This window comes from Monodelphis domestica, chromosome 1 (genome assembly GCF_027887165.1).
Source record: "Monodelphis domestica isolate mMonDom1 chromosome 1, mMonDom1.pri, whole genome shotgun sequence".
Taxonomy (NCBI): Eukaryota; Metazoa; Chordata; class Mammalia; order Didelphimorphia; family Didelphidae; genus Monodelphis; species Monodelphis domestica.
Genome location: NC_077227.1, coordinates 702,352,557 through 702,373,089, shown reverse-complemented (window position 1 = coordinate 702,373,089; position 20,533 = coordinate 702,352,557). Strand labels below are relative to the sequence as shown.

General features: G+C 38.7%; 1 long non-coding RNA gene across 2 annotated transcripts in view; it reads left to right on the top strand.

Moving 5' to 3' along the window:
* The first annotated feature begins 10,877 nt into the window (after nucleotides 1-10,877).
* The window catches only part of LOC130456294 (uncharacterized), a 33,194-nt gene continuing 23,538 nt past the window's right edge, over nucleotides 10,878-20,533 (top strand). Inside the window, exon 1 of one of the 2 annotated variants that reach the window (XR_008914928.1) lies at nucleotides 10,878-11,919. This is a non-coding gene — a long non-coding RNA (uncharacterized LOC130456294). The remainder of the gene's footprint in view (nucleotides 11,920-20,533) is intronic. The other variant, XR_008914929.1, reaches the window with a different exon arrangement.

Sequence of the window (20,533 nt, the reverse complement as noted above, 5' to 3'; positions counted from 1 at the left end):
CAGGAAAACCAAAGGCTTTAGCTGGGAGGCCAGCTTGGAGGGGCTGTGTGAGGGAGTGTTAGGTAATCAGAGAAAGATAATGAATGGGGCCTCATGGAATGAATGCTAGGCTAAAGGAAATCTTGATAAAACTGTCTGATCAGCATTTAACCAGTTGAGAAGGAATGAAAGGAAATGCCACCAGTTTGGGGCAAGAGGAGAGATTGTTCGGGATTTCTCAGCTCTGCTTTTGCTTCCCTGGGTGACTGAATTAGTGGTCCCTTGGGGGAATGGGAGCTCCTAGAATCCTAATATCCTCTGAACAGAAATCTCTTGTGCAATATTTCTGGGTTTTTTGCATGAATTTGTTTTCTACTGTTACATTAAGGAAATCATCTCAAATTCCTTGCATGCTTTTCATTCCTAAAGAGCCCAAGGCACCAGATAATGAACAATGATTCAATGCTGACTCTGGTGTTGGGGTTATTGGGTGTCCCCAGGAAGCTTGGCCATCACTGATGACAAAGTGGTGTGGGGGCAGACTCATGGAATGTTCCAGCTGGATTCTTTGTCATTTGGTCAGTCAGCAACTAGATTCTCATAGATTATTAAAGCTGTAAGGGATATTTGAGATGATTACTTCCAATCTCATTGGACAGAAAGGAAACCGAGGTCCAGAGAGAAGAAGAGACTTGTTCAAGCGATACACAAGTTAATAGCTGACCAATGAGGAGGCAGATTGTTCATTCTCAACCTTTGTAAGGCTTGTGGACAATCTCTGATGGACCAGTGTGGCTAACCACAGAGGTTATCTGATAATTCTGGGCTGTATCTGGGAAAGCTTGGCTCCGGTTAGATAGATTTATTTCTCCTTACTCCTTGCTTCCTTCTCTCCTGGAATCCTAAACCTAACAGTAAATCGGACCATTCTATACTCCCCATCCTACTTTTAATAACCAATGGGAAGAAGGGAATGGAATAGGGGGCTGTCACCTCCTCCTCCTCCTTCTGGTATCTTGAGAATGTTCTAAAGACAATCAACAGTCTCCTTCCATCCTTCAACTGTACTTTTCAGGCACTGATGTAAAAGGTTGGGAAATCACTTAATGTAACTCTTCTGCTTTCTGGCAATACTATACTATCCCTGAATCATTTCCCAATGATAGTTGACTTGTTTACCCTCCCCTTTAAAACATCCATGGAGAGATTCTACAGTCTTCTTTGTATTTCCCTTTAGGATCATTAGGGAAAGTATACTGGGACCAGATGACATTTTGAAATATATTCTCATCCTTTTTGAACCAGTGCATATGAACAAACATCACGATTTCTGATGCTGTTGAGAATGAAACCACCCTTTAAATGAGTGGCCATGGGGAGCCTGTTTTTCATAATAACCTTCTCCCCAAATCAGTTTCTCACTTTCATTTCCTCACCAATTTTCTAAATTTATTTTTGCTGGAGAATGAATGGTGCTGGCGTGGGGTGGGGGGCATCCCTCCTGGGCTCTCTGCCTTTCGCAGCCAACATTACACTTTGGGCAAGTGTTAAGTGAGTTTCTAGCACTGGGCTTCTTAGATTAGTACTTAGAGACTGTTTGTTGTCTAGTGAAGGCCTCAGGTTAAGAGGCATTCGCTTAAATTCCCGAGAGTCTGGCTGCCCATGGGCAAGAGAGAGTCTCTCCACTGGAGATGGAGTAAAATAAGGATTTTAAAGGAGAGATGGAGGTGTTTATTGTATGCCTTTGCACTTCCCCTGGTCACTGGCCCAAAGCCTTGACTATTCCTTCAAGTGTGTGCCTTCAGTAAATTCTCAGTGCAGATGAAAGACCCTTATATTGGAAAGAGCTCTGGGCTAGGATTCAGCATCCCCTGCTCTGCTATTGACAACAAGCCTCAATCTCCTCATCTGGAAAATGAAAGAGTTGGGTTAGATGATTGTTAACATCTCCACCAGCTCAGGACAGTATGGTACAGTGTAGAGGATTTTGTGTGTGGGTGGGTGTCTGGGATTCTGTCTATAGCCTGTTGAAGGCTATGTCTCTTTGCAGAATCTTGTTTTTAAATACATAAAAATATATGAGATTATAAAGGAAATCAATTATATTAAATAGAGTTATTAATACATTTTTAAAAATGAAACTCTTGGGCCGTAAGTTAAAAGTCGCTCATAGTAGAAAGAGAATTGGTCTCACATTCAGAAGAATTAGCTTCAAGTCCCACATCAGGCACTGATTGGAAAAAAAATTATTCTATTTTCACTTCCCCTTCTGTAAAATGGGAATAATAAAAGACTTGTCAAGTCTTAAAATGCTATGCAATAGTTAGTTATAAGTACTCCTGGAGTGGCAGTATAGTGTCATGGTTAAAGAGGAGACCAAAAAGACCTGAGTTCAAGTTCTGTCCCTGACATGGACTGAGGATGTAACTGGGCAAATCACTTAAACTCTCAATGTCCCTAGTTACTCCGTATGACTATAAATTGAACAACACTTGGTACTTTGTATGTGTAAAAGGGCTTTCCTTATTGGGAGCTGCCCATATATAATGACATTACAGGTTGAGGTCCAAAAGGGGAAAAATAACTCATTTCCTCTCTCTGGGTTGTTGTGAGGGGGGAAAAGGAGAAGGTAAACATGAGCCATTATTTCTGTTCCAGCTGAGAAGCAGGAGTGGTAGAATTGGTTGGGAAAACATTTTATTCTTCACTTTAGTCATTTCAATATCATTTTCTTCTGTCCACTTAATTGTGGAGACAGCTATGCCCTTCCTTAAAAGCTGTCTTCTTTTTCTTGAGAGTCCACACTGTGCTTTAGCTCTCCAAAAAGAATCAGTTTTGAATTGTTCCATATTGCCTCCTTTATCTCTGTTGTCAGCAGACCCATCATTCTTTCTGACCAAGGAGCCTGACCCACCTCTCCACCCCTAAGACTCCCACAGGGTCCTAGGGCAATCCCAGAGGCTTTCAGGTAAACAGACACTTGAAACTCTTAGCAGGGAGCTGATAATAGAAGGGCTTTCTCCCATCAATTGAAAACTGTGGCCAGTTGAAGACTCTAGGGCTCAGCCACTTCTTTTTGGGTATCCAAGTGTGTGAGTGGAATTAAAACCTTAATGAGGGCTGACAAGCCAGCATTAGGCTCTAAATAGGCTTTAGCAGTACTGCCTAAGCTAGTTTATTTAAGGTGATAATGCAGCTAATCACAACAAGACTGTTGAGTTGGTGCTAGCTTGAAAGGTCTGGGTTTGGGGGTGGTGGGGGTGGAGAAGAATCCTGCTTAAACAATTTTTTTTTGGATAAGAGTTGAAGTTAAACACACACACACACACACACACACACACACCTCTAAATTGTGTCTCTCTGAAATGAATTTCTCTGGCTTATTCATTTATTTCAGTCTTATCCAACTCTTCCTGATTCCTGATCCCATTTTGGGACTTTCTTGGCAAAGATTACTGGAGTGGTTTGCTATTTCCTTCTCCAGCTCATTTTACAGATCAGGAAACTGAGGCAAACACGAATAAGTGACTTGCCCAGGATCATACAGCGAGTAAGTATCTGAGGTTGGATTTGAACTCAGGAAGATGGACCTTCCTCACTCCAGGGCCAGTGCTCCATCTATTGTATCATCGAGTATATTTTCCCTCAACAGGGAGTCCAGTAGAGGTTGTTAATAGACTGCATTTCCACATTACTTGTTTGGTGAATTAAGTCATTTGGCATTTGCTGTTGCCTAACTTTCATATTCTGGCTAATTTTTCTCCCCCATCTAGTCCTTTTCCAGGAAATTGAGGTGGGGGAGGGAGTGGGATTGTTTCTATGGATTATTCAAGTTAGATGATGTGATAGCATAGAATTTAGACAGGGAAGGAACTTAAAGAGCATGTCTCTCAAATCCCTTATTTTATATAGGACAAAAGCAAAGCCCATGGAGGGGAAATGATTCGAGGAAAGGTACTACAGATAACATCTAGTCCAGACGTCTCATTTAACAGAAGAAGGCACTGCAAACTAAGGGACTTTTAACCTTTTTGTTCATTCTGGACTCATCTTCCAAAGTTTAAATCTGTCCTCAGACACTTATTAGTTGTGTGTCGCTGGGGAAGTCACTTAGCCTTATTTGCCTCAATTTCCACATCTGTCAAGCGAGCAGGAGAAGGAAATGACAAACTACTCCCGTATCTCTGCCAAGCAAATGCCCAAATGAGGTCACAAAGAGTAAGACATGACTGAAACCACTGAACAACAATAGACCTCCTTGGCAGTCTGATGAAGCCTATGGTCCCATTCTCATAATCATGGTTTTCAATGCATCAAAGAAAATACACAGGACTATAAATCACTATTGAAATATAGTTTTTAAATAAAAGATGAAATGATTTGTCCAATATCCACATATAGTTAGTGATTGAATGACGTTTTGAACTCAGGTCCTGATCCAGACAGTGCCTATCATCATAGGGTAGTGACAGGAACATTGGGCTGGAGGGTCCAGAAACTGAGATTTTAGAGCTAATTCTGCTATTTATGACATTATGACTTTGGGCTAATGACTTGCCATTTTTGGTTGTTATGTCCTTAATTTGTTAGGGTAAGACTCGATTATCTCTTCTGGCTCTAATTGCTCTAGGAATTCCATATGTTACATATTTATAATAGTGTGATGGTGATGCAGACAGAAGCCTACTTCTAGAAAAATTCACAATTAATAAAAAATGCGGGGCACCCAGGAAAGTATATCATTTAAAGATAAAAGGAAGGATAAAAATGCTTGTTTCTGGAATTTTCATAGTCAAAACAAGTAATATGGAAGCTGAAAAACAGAATTGCCCTGATAGGGGAAGTTGATGTCTATGATATCTCTTGGCTTCTTTCTTGGATAAGACATGGTTGCATCCAACATTTATATAGCTCTTATAATGTACCAGGTACTGTAGAAAGCACTTTATAATTATTATCTCATTTAATAATGAGATTTAACAATTCCTTACAACATCCTTGGGAAGTAGGTGCTTTTTTGGTCTTCCTTTTATAATGAGGAAACTGAGGCAAACCAAGGTTAAGCAACTTACCCAGAGTCATTGATAGCTTTTGGCTTCTTTCTTGGATAAGACATGACTGCATCCAATATTTACATAGCTCTTATAATGTACCAGGTACTGGAGAAAGCACTTTATAATTACTATCTCATTTAATAATGAGATTTAATAATTCCTTACAACAACCTTGGGAAGTAGGTGCTTTTTTTTTTTTGGTCATCCTTTTATAATGAGGAAACTGAGGCAAACCAAAGTTAAGCAACTTAACCAGTCACCTTGCTTCGGTGTATCTGAGGCTGGATTTGAACTCATGTCTTCTTGCCTCTGGGTCTAGCTCTCTACCCTGTGTAATTAGAATTTTGTACCCCTGGATTTCATTTCCCAGAATCCTACTTTCATTCTCACATTGCATCCTTATGTTTTGTAGATAAAAGTTTGTGTAACTCCACTCTCTCTCTTCTCCTGCTCTCGTAGCTGGGAAAAGTTCTCTTTACTCAGCTTTTTCTATTTCCTCAACTTAAGTGATTATTAATAAATATTATAAAATATAGTACTTGGAGTTATTGATATTAATTTTTAATATTAAAACCCACTGCACCAAGCAGCTGAAGGAAAACAGCTTTTCTATTTTTGTGGCTTAGTTGCTCGGGAGGCACTGAGAGATGCTGGGACTTTCCTGGAGTCGCACAGCCAGGAAGCACAAGTCACTTTACCACTAGATTGTGCCCATAAAGTGGGTGCATTGGAATTTGCTGGTGGGTTGGGCTAGTGATGGCACCTCCATTTCTCCCCACCCCCACTTCTCATCCTCCAGAAAGTATCCGAAGGGCACTTGTATGGCCATAGGCTGATGGGATAATTGAATCAGGACTGGGTCTGGATGAAGCCATTTCTGTGTTTGGAAATCCTCCCAAGATTCCTTGGTATCTGGATTATTGGGGCTCAGACCCTGCCCACCCTGCCTCTGGGTTGTTTTGATTGGGACTCAGTACGTAAATAACAAAGGCAGGAAAGACTTTTCCTCTGAAATCCAGTGAAAATATCAGTGAAAGCCCCTTCCATTCTCTATGGGTTGAACTGAGCTGGATGTAGACTTGGGGAGGGAGGGAGGAGGGGGGGGGTCAAAAGAGAGCATCCCCACTTGCCCAGGGTTTTTCAGAGGGTCCGGGGTGGGAGATGACTGGAAAGGGTGAGTTTTTATCTCCTGGCACTCAACGTGAGCCGGGCACCACAGTGGCAGCAAGCTTCAGGGAGAGTGAGAAGCCGTTTGTTGGCTGGTATTATTTATGGCGCAGCCGCCTGGAGTGAGGACCTTGTAGCTAACTTAGACACACAACTGCCGCTTTCAGACTTTACAATCCCTGAAGGTATTTGGGTATAAAAGAGACCCTGTCACGTTTCCGTAGGCTTGATTTATTCGATATCATTCATTATCCTTTTCTTTGGAAGGCTCAGGCGGCGCAACGTTGGGGGTGGGGGGGGGGGGGTGGGCACCAATGCTTACTGTTCCATTGACATTAAAAAGAGGAGAAAAAGGATCCCTTCTCCTGTTGAAAGCTTTGTCGCTTTAGTCTTGGAATTTCATAGAAATATTCCGGATAAAATGGAGTCTAGTCTGAGCTGTTAATTCCCGAGTGACTCCCAGGAAGAACTTCCAAAAGCTAGCATTTAATTAGAGATTTAAGGCTTGCCAAGCACTTTTTGATCCTCGATGGTGCGTGTTATTATTGCCCCCGTTTTGTACATAAGGAAACTGAGGCAGACACAGTTTAAATGATTTGCCCAGCAAATCCTGAATTCAAGTTTTCCTGACTTCAGGCCCAGCTACCTAGCTACTCCATTTGTAGCAAAAGACTTCATTGTAAAATGAAGGGATTGGACGAGATGATCTCTATAATCCCTTCTAACATTCTGTGACTTTATACTTTTCTCTTCCCCTCTAATTTGAGGGGTTATTTTGGACTGGGCGTCCTTCATGTTTTTGTTATCATGGACCTCTTTGGAAGTGGGGAGAAAATCTTTTTTTTGGGAATCATGTTTTTAAAAGGACAAAATAAAATGTCAGATTACAGAGAAAACCAATTCTGTTGAAAAACATGGATCAAAAAAGAAACAAAATAAAGTTCATGAATCTCAGTTTAAGAACCACTTTCTATTAAAAATTGGTTTAAAAAGCCCTGAAGTATAAATCCTTATTATATTTTATATTTATTACAATATATTTATTATAACATATTTTACTACAATGTGTTTATTTTGATTTTTTTAAAAAACAGCTTTGGATCAGAAAGGGAAAGGTTTTTTCTTCTTCTAGTAGTTGTATGTTTCTTGAGAATCATCGTACCAGTAACTACTCTCAGCCCATCATGTGGCTTTAAAAATATAAAAAGTTGGTTCATTTATTGCATTTTCTTACACTTATCCTGCCATTCAACTTTTTTTCCTATAGGATTTTTTTCTTTCTTTTCATTTTATTAGGTTAATAAAACTTGTTTTCCAAGCTTTTGGTGGGGGGATCCCAGGAGTGCAATCATCCTTGATGTCAAATTCATCAGGTACCTAATGAAAGGACTTTGGAGGTCTCTACTACATCTGTACCTGAAGTTCTTGGTGTCTCATAAAGGTATCGACTTTGGTTACATTGTATATTTTGTCTGTCGGTTCCCCCAGTTTTTCTGGCCAGATCCACAGCTTTTCAGATTTTATATTCAGTTTACAACGCCGCAATACCCCGGCCCCCTCCTGCCCCCAACCACGCACAGACTCCCTGAAATAAAATGAAGTTTCTTTAATAACCTGGACTGGAGATTTGTGGAAAGGAATATTTTAGAACATTCTAGCAAAGGGATGGTGGGAAATGCCTTCGTTCTTATTAGAGATCATGGGCTAGTGGGCAAAAAAAAAAAAGACATAGTTGATTGAATTTTAAATGGGAAGTTAGAGCTGAAAAAATATCTTCTCTCCCTTCTCTCTGACTCCCTTTCAAGTTGGTCAAATACTTTTTTTCCCTGGGGTTTTAAGTTGATGATGGTGACAGCGAGGAATGGGTTATGTCTGCCTGAACTAGGAGGGTCAACTTGGCCATAGGAGGCAGTCAGTCTCTCCCCTTCCCAGAACATTTCCCCTCTTTATCATGGCTTTGCTCCCCTTCTCTACATAGGTACATCATAGATGTTTGATGTTTAGCCCATCCAAGTTTTGAAACATCAGCTCATCAGGACCTCAGGAGAGAGATCAGAGTCAGTTAGTCAGTGTTTGTGAGATGTTTATTATGTGCCAGGAATTGGCCTAAACTCTGGAAATAGAAAGAAAGAAAGACAGAAATCAACTCCTGCCCTCCTAAAATAGTCTAGGTATGTAACAATAGATCCACACATCCATGGGAATGGCCTTGGAGATCATCTTGGCTTAGATTATCCTAAAGATTCTTAATCTTCTTTGTGGTATGGACTCCTCAGGCAGGCTGGTGAAGTCTATATGGATCCCTTCTCAGAAAAAAAAATTTTTTTAAAGTATAAAATATATAGGAATACAAAGAAAACAAATACATACATGCCTATATACATGGACGCCTTTAAAAACACTTTATATGTAAACTGCCTTATATATAAATATGTATATGCATATATCTTATGTGTATCTATATGTTCACACATGTATAAATATGTGTATTTTGTATATACACACATATATACAATATACATATAGAAATAAATAAATAAACAAACAAATAAATATAAATATATATAAATAAACTCACACATATACACATAGAAGTTCACGGACTCCATTCGGTTTAAGAACTCTTGATTCTAGTCTGACATTTTAAAGGTAAAGAAATTGAGGTCCAGAGAGATTGGGAAGGGACTTGCCCAAGGTCACACAGCTGCTCCGTGAGATAGACAAGACGACCACTCAGTTCTCCAGAAGCCCATTTTGGGGGCTTCCAAGAGACACTGAGCAATTCCAGCCTGTTTGTTGGGGAGTCCTGGGGGTAAGGGTATAACTGCATGGAATTTCCAATTTCCTAGTCAGTCTCTGGCTATCTCCTTCTCTTAGGTTTAATGTAATTTTCTCCTTTAACAAGCAAACGTGAGCGCTTCATGATCCACCTCTACTGCAGGACTTTTTAAAGTTCATTCGCCCACGTTCCCATTTGGCCCCACGAGGGAATTCTTCTCTTCCTTTCTTTCTACCCCTCCTCATTGGGTCTCTGCGTGCTCACATCTGCATGGGGTCCAGTAAAGAGCTCTTGGGGGACTCCACTAGGGTCTGCTCTCATCATTTTGCCGGGGACCCCTGCAATTTTTTTTTTAATCCACTCTGCCTCGGGGCCAAATTAAAGAGATTATTCATAACGGTTCACCAGATTTGGGGAGCCATTCCTTTTGATATCTGTGACACTGAGAATTGGCTTGTGGACTCCCAGGCGGCGGGAGAATATTAATGGTAAGCTGTTCCTCATCCACCCTGACTCTCACCCCTCTCACTCCACTGGGGAAACCTCTGGGAGGTCTGGAAGGTCAGGATAGATCTATATTGTAAGTGGCATTGAAACGGGAATGGCATGACTGTTCCATTTGGGTCTGTTGTCTAACTTAAAACAAAAAGACTATTATGAAGCCCATAGATCAGCTGCCGTAAAAGCTTCCATAAAGCCCTGATCGCTATATGAGGTTATAACAGCAGTGTTAATCTTCTCTACAGTGTTTACATAGCTAGCTCATCCATGGTGTTGCTGGAACTGGGCCAGCTTGCTAGAGAACATTCTTGATTAAAAAATGTAAAAGTTGTGTTGCTTTAAGCAGTGACCCCAGGAGTTTACATATACCTGGGTTATCAGTTCCCTCATAACTCACGGATTTGCATTGCAAATTTGGGGGAGGCTGATTTGGATTTCACACTCTTCTCCTCCAGTTGGGCCAAAGGACTTAATTACATTGCCAATCCATCGTGGAAGCATCAGCCAGGGTCTCTGAGGAAGGAAACCAAGTCTATTTTGGGGATGCCTGGAAGGGAGCCAAAGTTTCACCCCATTTTCATAAAAGCTTCTTGGGCTTCTGGTTGGCTTTCCAAATTAGATAAGGACGTTTAGGGTTCACGCTGGGAACTGAGCTGTCATGGCTTCTCCCAATGCCTTTGCCCCAGTTAGCTGGAGTCTTTAAAATAAATGATTTTCTCAGTAATATACTTGGAATTTTTTCTGACCCCCCTGACTTTTCTGAAAGCAGATCATTTATAGGGGAAGAAGAATCATTTTTCCTATTAAAATGTAAGCTTAAAAGGACATTAAAACTGAAGGGATCCAAAATCTATGTTTTCCCTGATCTGTAAAACATGGATAACAACAGCAGCTGCCTCCCAGGCTGTTGTCAGAAATAAATGAGAGTAATATTGGTAAAGCTCCTTGCTATTATTATTATTATTATTATTATTATTATTATTATTATTATTATTATTTTATACTGGTCTTTCCTTTCCCAATTCCAATTTTCCCCCAATTACAATAGATAATTCTGCCTTAATTAAAACAATTCACTTCCTAATTCTCCCTTTGGTCCCCAACATTCAGTTGGAAGGGGAGGAAGAAAGCAAAATGTCTATAGAAAGATGTTTCCCCCTGACTGTAGGAATGGTTAGTACCCTAATGGAATTTCCCCCCATCTGTCAAGATTTTAGCTTTACCTTCGCTCTAATGAGCTCTACAGAACTCGAACCCCTTCACTTCTCCTTACCTCTCAAATCCAGACTAATTTCAGTTTCTGTCATTTTTTTCCTGGGAAGGGGAAACAACCTTCTGGTGGGCTGGCAACTATATGTTTTCATTTTTTAAACCCAATATGCATTAGATATATGTTTAACACAACAGAAAGAAAGAATGTCAGTCTCTGTCTTTCCTCAGTTACCCAACCTGTCTGAGAAAGAGCCTCCTGATTAAAACTTTACATATTGAACCTATGTCTAAGCTCCAATATTTAGGCAATCTGGCAAGAAAATATTTTGCTTTTGATCCTGGGATAAAGGAAAAAAATAAAAGCGACATGCTGCCACAATCTTGGAAAGAAAAACATTTCTCTTAAGATAACCCAGCTTAGAAGAATAAATGCATTATGGTATTCAATCTTTCAAAAGACATCAGGAAAATGGAAGTCTTGCCTAAAGTATAAACTAGTCTCCTTGGGGGCAAACAATGGGCACAATCTAGAATGCCCTGCTGAGGCACGAGTGGAGTTAAGGCACCCGACTGGTAGCTTGCATTAACCCCAGGCTCTTTGGGAGCAGGGTACCCGCCTTGCTCTCTCCATCCATCTGTATTTCACAGCTAATCACTAAATATAAAACTTTCCTGAGTCAAACAGGTTTTAGGGAAAATACAAATCAAATGCTTAACACAGCTAACATTTCCTGTCCGGGGAAGCATTTGTTTAGAGAGAGTGAAGTTTTTTAAAGTGTAGTTTCATTGGAAAACCAATTAATTTCCAGCCTGCAGCAGGATGTATTAGCTATTTAATATGACTTGCTTTAGGCTGCCTTTTCCCAGAGCTGAATGTGTAGACATTTGGCCCAGTGACTCTTTGTAATGTGTAGGCAGGGGACCAATGTGAAATCGCCCAAGTTGGGATTTAGTTTAATGTGCGCCATTATCTCTGGTCACAGGAAAGATTACAAGATCCACAGTCCCCTCTTCCCCTTCACCCTGCTTACTTTGCTGCTTCTCGTCCCCATCCTGGAAAAATGAATGATATATTTTAATTCGTTGTATTTCCTCTATTGATTGTTTAGTTAGTGACTTTGCCAACTTCCTGGAGGTTCATGTCGGATTCTGTAAAAGGACTGCATTTCCTTTTGGAATGGGGACTGGGAGAGAGAGGCAGCAGAAGCCCGGGTTCACCAGCAAATTGTGAGTACACAACTTGCTTTCTTCCTCTCTCCACCTCTGGCTTCCTCCCTTCTGCTCTTCCTCTCCTCTCTTCATGGACACAGATTGTGTCCGTAGCATAATCCAGTGTGACCTCCCCCATCTCCCCCCTGCCTTCCACCCTGGTCTAGACTGTGACTAAAACACACTTTTGACAATTTCTCAAATGAAAAACAAATAAATACAAGTCAACAACCCAAATGGACAACCCAAGAGACTTGTGAAGGCGTAGTACAGGACAGAAAAGTGGTTTTACACATTGTAATTACAAATTTAAATTTTAAGCTTTGAAGAGATAGAAAACTGATAAAAATAATTTCATTTGATTCAGAAGGAGCATGGGTTCCTCCACTGAATTTAGGCACTAAAAAGATTTTTTCCCAGCTCATTTTCTTATTTTTTTCTGAAAAAAATATGTTTGTATTTGAAAAATAATTAGATATGGCAAAACTACTGTGGATCAGAAATTAAATTATAAAATGCAAACACTTTTAGGAGATTTTCCCTCCACAAATTAAAATATAGTAACCTGTAACTACTACACAGTAACCAAAGGTTTCTAGGACATGAATATTTTTCCTTGTGGTAGATGTTAGGGGAATATTTGACTAAATCATTTACAAAATTAAGTGGAAGAGCTGTAAAAATTAGTAGATTTCTTTATACTTTTTAGTTCTTTTTTTTCCCCTGCTAAACCTAATGGAAAACATTGGAAAAATTCTGGAGAAAAAAATTTTTATTTATTGCTGCACCAGAATTTATGTCTTCTCTCCCTGCCTCAAACAATTCCAACATGTACAAGAATTTGTAAAACAATATCTTTTAGTGAAAAGAATATGGTGACTTTTATTACCCAGAAGAAGCAATGAAAACTGTAATTAAAATGCAAAGCTACTAGGAGAGTTTGGGGAATAGGAAAGAGTATTCCAGGCAAGAATCTGGTTCAGAAATTAATAGTAGACAGAGATAGTGTAGAAATTCAATTATATATTTTTGAAGAAAAAAATCTCACAAGCACCAGAAAGTTGTTTCTAATTACCTAAAAAAATTAACACACACAAAAAATTATTTTAGATATTTTGTTTATGTGTTCCTGAAGCCATGTATGGTATGGGTCTTGGAGTAATTGAAATATGATAAAGAATGTGTATATTCATATATGTTCCCCAATAAGTACTTGTATTTGAGGATTTGGAAACTATCAGGCCTTGACTGAATGGCAAACAAAAAAGATAATTAAGGATTATTTAATCTTTTAAAAATATTAGGTGGCAGTTGCAGGTTTCTCTCTCTCTCTCTCTCTCTCTCTCTCTCTCTCTCTCTCTCTCTCTCTCTCTCTCTCTCTCTCTCTCTCTCTCTCTCTCCCTCTCCCTCTCCCTCTCCCTCTCTCTCCTCCTCTCCTCTTTCTCTCCCTCTCTTTCCCCCACTGTGGCTTTTGGAGGGAATTTGCTGGAGGTAAGGGGACATGCTGTAGCTAATTTCCAATAGGGATGCTGATTAGACAGGAAAAGTGAGAACTCTGGCACCAAATTGCCTCCCTCCCTGTCCTCTATTTGTTAAGGCTGCCACTGATACTATTGTCTTGTAAAGGCAAAAAAGAAAAAAAAAATAAGACATCCCTGTAAATCTTTGTTCAAGATTCTAATTTGAGTAGTGATTCTTATCCAGCAAAGCCTTCTTTATTAGCTGAAAGGTCCCTGCAGTGTCCATTAGATGGCATTACTACATCTAGAGTTATGGTGGTGAAAATGATTATCAGACTTGGATGGGAGGAATTCAGGGCTTCATCTTCCTCTCTTCTGGCCTTTGTCCAACTCTGCTCTAACACTTGATTTAAATGCTTACCATGGCTCACTGCTGAATGACACCTTTCATGCAAGGCTGTCAGAACTCGTTACTATGGATAACTAGAGAATTCTGGGCTGGCTTGGAATGGGTCAGCCACTGAGGCACAGCCATGGGTTGAGGCCATATGGTATTGCTTGATGAAAAGAAAATAAGACAATCCTGGAATTGGAATCGAACCTGGGTTCAAATCTGAGCTATTAACTATTACTCTAGTCTGTTTTCTCCACGTTAAACTGAAGTGGCTTAGAAAAGAAAAAAAATGTTTCTTTCCGTTTGAAATCTTATGAGATTTACTAACTTCATGGCTGTGGATAGGTTACTTTCCCTCTTGGACCTTGATTTCCTCATCTGCAAAATGATAGCACTGAATGCCATGTCCAGTTCAGGAAGCTTATGCTTTCAAGGAAATGTTACCTATTTCAAAAGAACTTTCAAGATAGAAGTTGAAGCAATGGACTCGTCATTTTACTATTTTGTTAGTTACCTATTCATTTTAAAGTAATATACATCTTCCAACAGCTTAATTAATTTCCCGAATTCAACACGTACTTATTAAGACCCTACTATGTACACGTATGTAATTAAGAAAAAATTCTTTGGCCTCATGAAAATTACAATCTAACATATAAAATGAGGACTAACTATGTAATTAATATGAAATTTGTCTGCCTGAAAAATAGTAGAATAAGGAACACATAGGAAAATAAAGACAGCTAGGATATAATAATACCAACTTCATTTGTGTCTAATGTTACCTGAAAATGTATTTAAATATATCTGTCAATATATTTAAAACTACATTTCAGGATATTATTAGATGTAAATAAAGACGGTGACTTGCATTTCCTAATACCAGCACTTGTTAAAAGAAATTGCTAATTCCTTAACTCTTCTGAACTTTGAGCTCAGGAACCATCTCCTACCTCCTTACAAAATTTTCTCCTTTTACTCTTTACTAAAAGAAATGAGTACTCAAAAGACAACCATCTTATTCATAAAATTGTAAAACCATAGAATGATGGAGCTGGAAGGGACCCCTTGATTTTATAGAGGAAGAAACTAAGACCACAGCGAAGCAAGATACTTTCCCTATGGAACTAGTTAATAATGAACTGGCATTAGCAATCAGATCATCCAGTCTAGTCCTCAACAACTGTCTAAAAGAATGAACATGTCTGAAAGTTTTCATAACAAAAATGTCGATAATTTTAAAATTGAGACATATTGAATATCTGTGTTCAAATACAATGTAGAAATGAGAATTAAAAAATAATAATGATAAAACTCAAGAGTAAGATCTGTGTTCTATTTGCATCAAAATTTTGTTTAACAATTTTTGGATGGTCATCAGTAATAAAGTTAGTGCAATTTGATATTGAAGGTCTACTTCTAAGGGTCATTTACCCTAAAAAGTGGTGATGCATGTGAATATGTGCCTGAGCGTGCGTGTACGTGCATGTGTGCATGGCATGTGTGTGTGTGTGTGTCTAAGGGCAGAGATCTTGTTATGAGGAGAGGGAAAAATGCACCCTACTCAACAGTATTTTGTGAGGCATTCTGAATAAGTAAATTCCATTTCACTTAATGGTTCTACCATTAAGAATTCAGTACCTTACTGGTCTTGCAAATGGAATCACAAAAGGGATATTGCGTTAACAAACACATATTTTGCTCATAGTTTACTAAGATAAAATTGAGTCTAAAATGATTGGGGAGGTGAGTAGAGAAGCAGTTTAAAAAGACCTCTTTTTTGCTTTCTTGATTTTGCCTTTTGTGGAGAAGCAACATTTAAAAACTGAGGGACATCAGCCTTAGAATGGCAGATAAATTGGAAAGAAATGCCATTTAATAACTCAATTGAGTTAATAAATGTTTGTTGATTGAATTGACTTATTGACCCTGAGCCAGGGACAAAAGACATAGTTTTTATTATACCCAGCTCATTTCACGTGAATTATTTGTGACATTAAGAAGTTCGATCCTCTTGGCAGCATTTTGCAAAGTAGTTGTTTCCTTGGAAGAACAGAGCAAACTATTTAACACATTTGTCCGCACGCAGACACGCAATTTAAGAAGCTTTCTTGGCACAGGACCCATCCAGACCCATGCAGGAGAATGTAATTGAATGTTTCAAAGGGCAAGTTAATTCTAGGAAGAAGTGCCAAGTGATGCCCATTTAAATTAAAATTTGAAAACTATTAATTCCCACATTTTTGCTTTGGTCAACATCCTTTTTGCCTTGTAGGGTTTCCCAACCAGAGAATTTAGAACTAAAAGGGATTGTTGAGATAATTTAGTCTAACTCCTTTTTCTGAAAGATGAGGAAACAGGTCTAGCGAAGGGGAATAATTGGTCCCAAATCTTCTTATTTGCTTGGACTCTAGCCCCAGTCTTTTGACTCTCATTCTGATGTCCTTTACATTTGGCCACACTGATTATATTGGGACATTCAAAATTGGCCATGTGGCAACAAATGTTTTCAGAAGTGGGTCTAAAATACTTTGCCCTTAGAAAATGAGAACTATACATATATTTGCAAATATATGTGATGCATATATAAACTTTAGATAGAAGCGAATGTCAAATGGTAATATTTAGATGGGTGATTTAAATTAAATCACCATTTAAAATGTTCAAATCCATTAGTATGGGAAGCAGACATGGCCTCGGCTGATGGGAAAATTATCACCCTGGATCAGGTTTTTCCAAGGGGAAGAAAATATAATGGGTAAAACCTTAGAGAGGGAGTTTACAGAAATAACACAGGGGTTAGTGTCTTGCCATGAGACCTGTTTAATCGTACGCATTACCGATTTTGAGTGATGGTGGGCTATTCCTATTTGTAAACTTTTCACTTTCTGTTTTTGGAGACAGCCCTGTTTAGGCAATGTGAGGGAGGGACAGGGAATGGATTTTCCCTTGGACAGCTGAATAAGATCAGAGAGTTTGCTTCATGTTTTGTTTTAGGTTTAAAAAAAATCCTACAAAAAATTTCAGAAGACAAATAGAACACAAACTATTATGTTCTGAACCATGGCAGGAACTAATCTGTAGAGGAATAGGTCCACTCTGACAATGACATTTCTACTGCCAAGATAAAATTCTCATAAATTTTGAATATATTTTACAGGGAATTTAATTTGAGGGTTACCGAAGGACTTCAAGATGTGTGTGGGTGAAATACCAAGAATGAATAAATAAATAAACAAGGTCTCAAAGACTTACACATGGCCTTCCTAAGCAGATGCAGAGAAATTCAATGGCAAATAATCCATTAAGCGTGAAAAACTTACTGGTAGAGGATATCTTAATAAATGAATCTTCAATTAATATGTGAGCAAAATTAAGGAAAGAAAGCAAGAACTGTTAAAATGTCTAATTATTATTTTAATAAATACCTAATAATCCTCAAAACAAACCTGGGAGTTAGGTGTTATTTTCACCCCCCATTTTATGCATGAGGAAACTGAGACAAAGGTTAAATGACTTGTTTAGGGTCATTTGACTAGTATATGTTTGAGGCTAAATTTGAATTTAGGTCTTCTTAACTCTAGGTCTGGTGTTTTGTCTACTGAACCTTCTAGATTTAGGAACTGCGTAGTCCAGGAGATCTGTATTTCTTTATCTCCTTTGCCAATATTGCTCCTTCACAGCCACTGGATGTATCTCCCTAATCCTGGGACTAATGCCTTCTCAGTGGAGGAGACTGAAGCAAGTCCCATTTTGGGTGATCTGATTTATAGACAAAGTGTTAGAGCTAGAAAAGGGACCTTAAAATTTGTCTAGTCCAGGGACAGCTAGGTGGCTCAGGGGATTGAGAGCCAGACCTGGAGATAGGAGGTCCTAGGTTCAAATCTAGCCTTAGATACTTCATTGCTTTGTGACCCTGGGCAAGTCACTTAATCCCTATTTCTTAGCTTTCTCCAGTCTTCTGCCTTGGAACTCATATTTAGCATCAATTCTTTTTTTAAATTTTATAATATTTTATTTGATCATTTCCAAGCATTATTCATTAAAGACAAAGATCATTTTCTTTTCCTCCCCCCCATCCCCCATAGCTGACACGTGATTCCACTGGGTATCCCTTGATTCGAACCCATTGCCATGTTGTTAATATTTGCATTAGAGTGTTCGTTTAGAGTCTCTCCTCTGTCATGTCCCCTCAACCACTGTAGTCAGGCAGTTGCTTTTCCTCGGTGTTTCTACTCCCACAGCTTATACTCTGCTTATGAATAGTGTTTTTTCTCCTAGATCCCTGCAGATTGTTCTGGGACATTACACTGCCACTAATGGAGAAGTCCATTACGTTCGATTATACCACAGTGTATTAGTCTCTGTGTACAATGTTCTCCTGGTTCTGCTCCTCTCACTCTGCATCACTTCCTGGAGGTAGTTCCAGTCTCCATGGAAATCCTCCACTTTATTATTCCTTTTAGCACAATAGTATTCCATCCCCAACATATACCACAATTTGCTCAGCCATTCCCCAATTGATGGGCATCCCCTCGTTTTCCAATTTTTGGCCACCACAAAGAGTGCAGCTATGAATATTCTTGTACAAGTCTTTTTCTCCATTATCTCTTTGGGGTACAAACCCAGCAGGGCTATGGCTGGATCAAAGGGTAGATATTCTTTTATCGCCCTTTGGGTATAGTTCCAAATTGCCTCCAGAATAGTTGGATCAATTCACAACTCCACCAGCAATGAATTAGTGTCCCTACTTTGCCACAACCTCTCCAGCATTCACTGCTTTCCTCTGCTATCATGTTAGCCAATCTGCTAGGTGTGAGGTGATACCTCAGAGTTGTTTTGATTTGCATATCTGATTATAAGAGATTTAGAACACTTCTTCATATGCTTATTAATACTTTTGATTTCTTTATCTGAAAACTGCCTATCCATGTCCCTTGCCCTATTTTCAATTGGAGAATGGCTTGATTTTTTGTACAATTGATTTAGCTCTTTATAAATTTGAGTAATTAAACCTTTGTCAGAGGTTTCTATGAAGATTTTTCCCCAATTTGTAGTTTCCCTTCTGATTTTAGTTACATTGGTTTTGTTTGTACAAAAGCTTTTTAATTTGATGTAGTCAAAATTATTTATTTTACATTTTGTGATTCTTTCTATGTCTTGCTTGGTGTTAAAGTCTTTCCCTTCCCAAAGGTCTGACATGTATACTATTCTGTGTTTACCCAATTTACTTATGGTTTCCTTCTTTATGTTTAAGTCATTCACCCATTTTGAATTTATCTTGGTGTAGGGTGTCAGGTGTTGATCAATTCCTAATCTCTCCCACACTGTCTTTCAATTTTCCCAGCAGTTTTTATCAAATAGTGGATTTTTGTCCCAAAAGCTGGGATCTTTGGGTTTATCATATACTGTCTTACTGAGGTCGCTTGCCCCCAGTCTATTCCACTGATCCTCCTTTCTGTCTCTTAGCCAGTACCAAATTGTTTTGATGACTGCTGCTTTGTAATATAGTTTAAGGTCTGGGACTGCAAGGCCCCCATCATTTGTGTTTTTTTTTTCATTATTTCCCTGGATATCCTTGATTTTTTGTTATTTCAAATGAACTTTGTTATGGTTTTTTCTAAATCAGTAAAGAAATTTTTGGGGAGTTCAATGGATATGGCACTAAATAGATAAATAAGTTTGGGTAGGATGGTCATTTTTATTATATTGGCTCGTCCTATCCATGAGCAGTTAATGTTTTTCCAATTGCTCAAGTCTAGTTTAAGTTTTGTGGAGAGTGTTTTGTAGTTGTGTTCATATAGTTCCTGTGTTTGTCTCGGGAGATAGATTCCTAGGTATTTTATTTTGTCTAAGGTGATTTTGAATGGGATTTCTCTTTCTAGTTTTTGCTGCTGAGCTGTGTTGGAGATATATATAGAAAAGCTGATGACTTATGCGGGTTTATTTTGTATCCTGCAACTTTGCTAAAGTTGTTGATTATTTCAATTAGCTTTTTGGTTGAATCTCTAGGATTCTTTAAGTAGACCATCATGTCATCTGCAAAGAGCGATAACTTGGTCTCCTCCTTGCCTATTTTGATGCCTTCAATTTCTTTTTCTTCTCTAATTGCTACTGCTAGTGTTTCTAGTACAATATCAAATAGTAGAGGTGATAATGGGCATCCTTGTTTCACTCCTGATCTTACTGGGAATGCATCTAGTTTATCCCCATTGCAGATGATATTAGCTGATGGTTTTAGATATATACTGTTTATTATTTTTAGGAATGACCCTTCTATTCCTATGCTTTCTAGTGTTTTTAATAGGAATGGATGTTGTATTTTATCAAAGGCTTTTTCTGTGTCTATTGAGATAATCATGTGGTTCTTGTTGGTATGCTTGTTGATGTAGTCAATTATGTGGATGGTTTTCCTAATATTGAACCAGCCCTGCATCCCTTGTATAAATCCTACTTGATCATGGTGGATGACCCTTCTGATCACTTGCTGGAGTCTTTTTGCTAGTATCCTATTTAATATTTTTGCAACTATATTCATTAGGGAGATTGGTCTATAATTTTCTTTCTCTGTTTTTGGCCTGCCTGGCTTTGGAATTAGTACCATGTTTGTGTCATAAAAGGAGTTTGGTAGAACTCCCTCTTTGTTTATTATGTCAAATAGTTTGTATAGTATTAGAGTTAGCTGTACTTTGAATGTTTGATAGAATTCACTGGTGAATCTGTCGGGCCCTGGGGATTTTTTCTTAGGGAGTTCTTTGATGGCTTGTTGGATTTCATT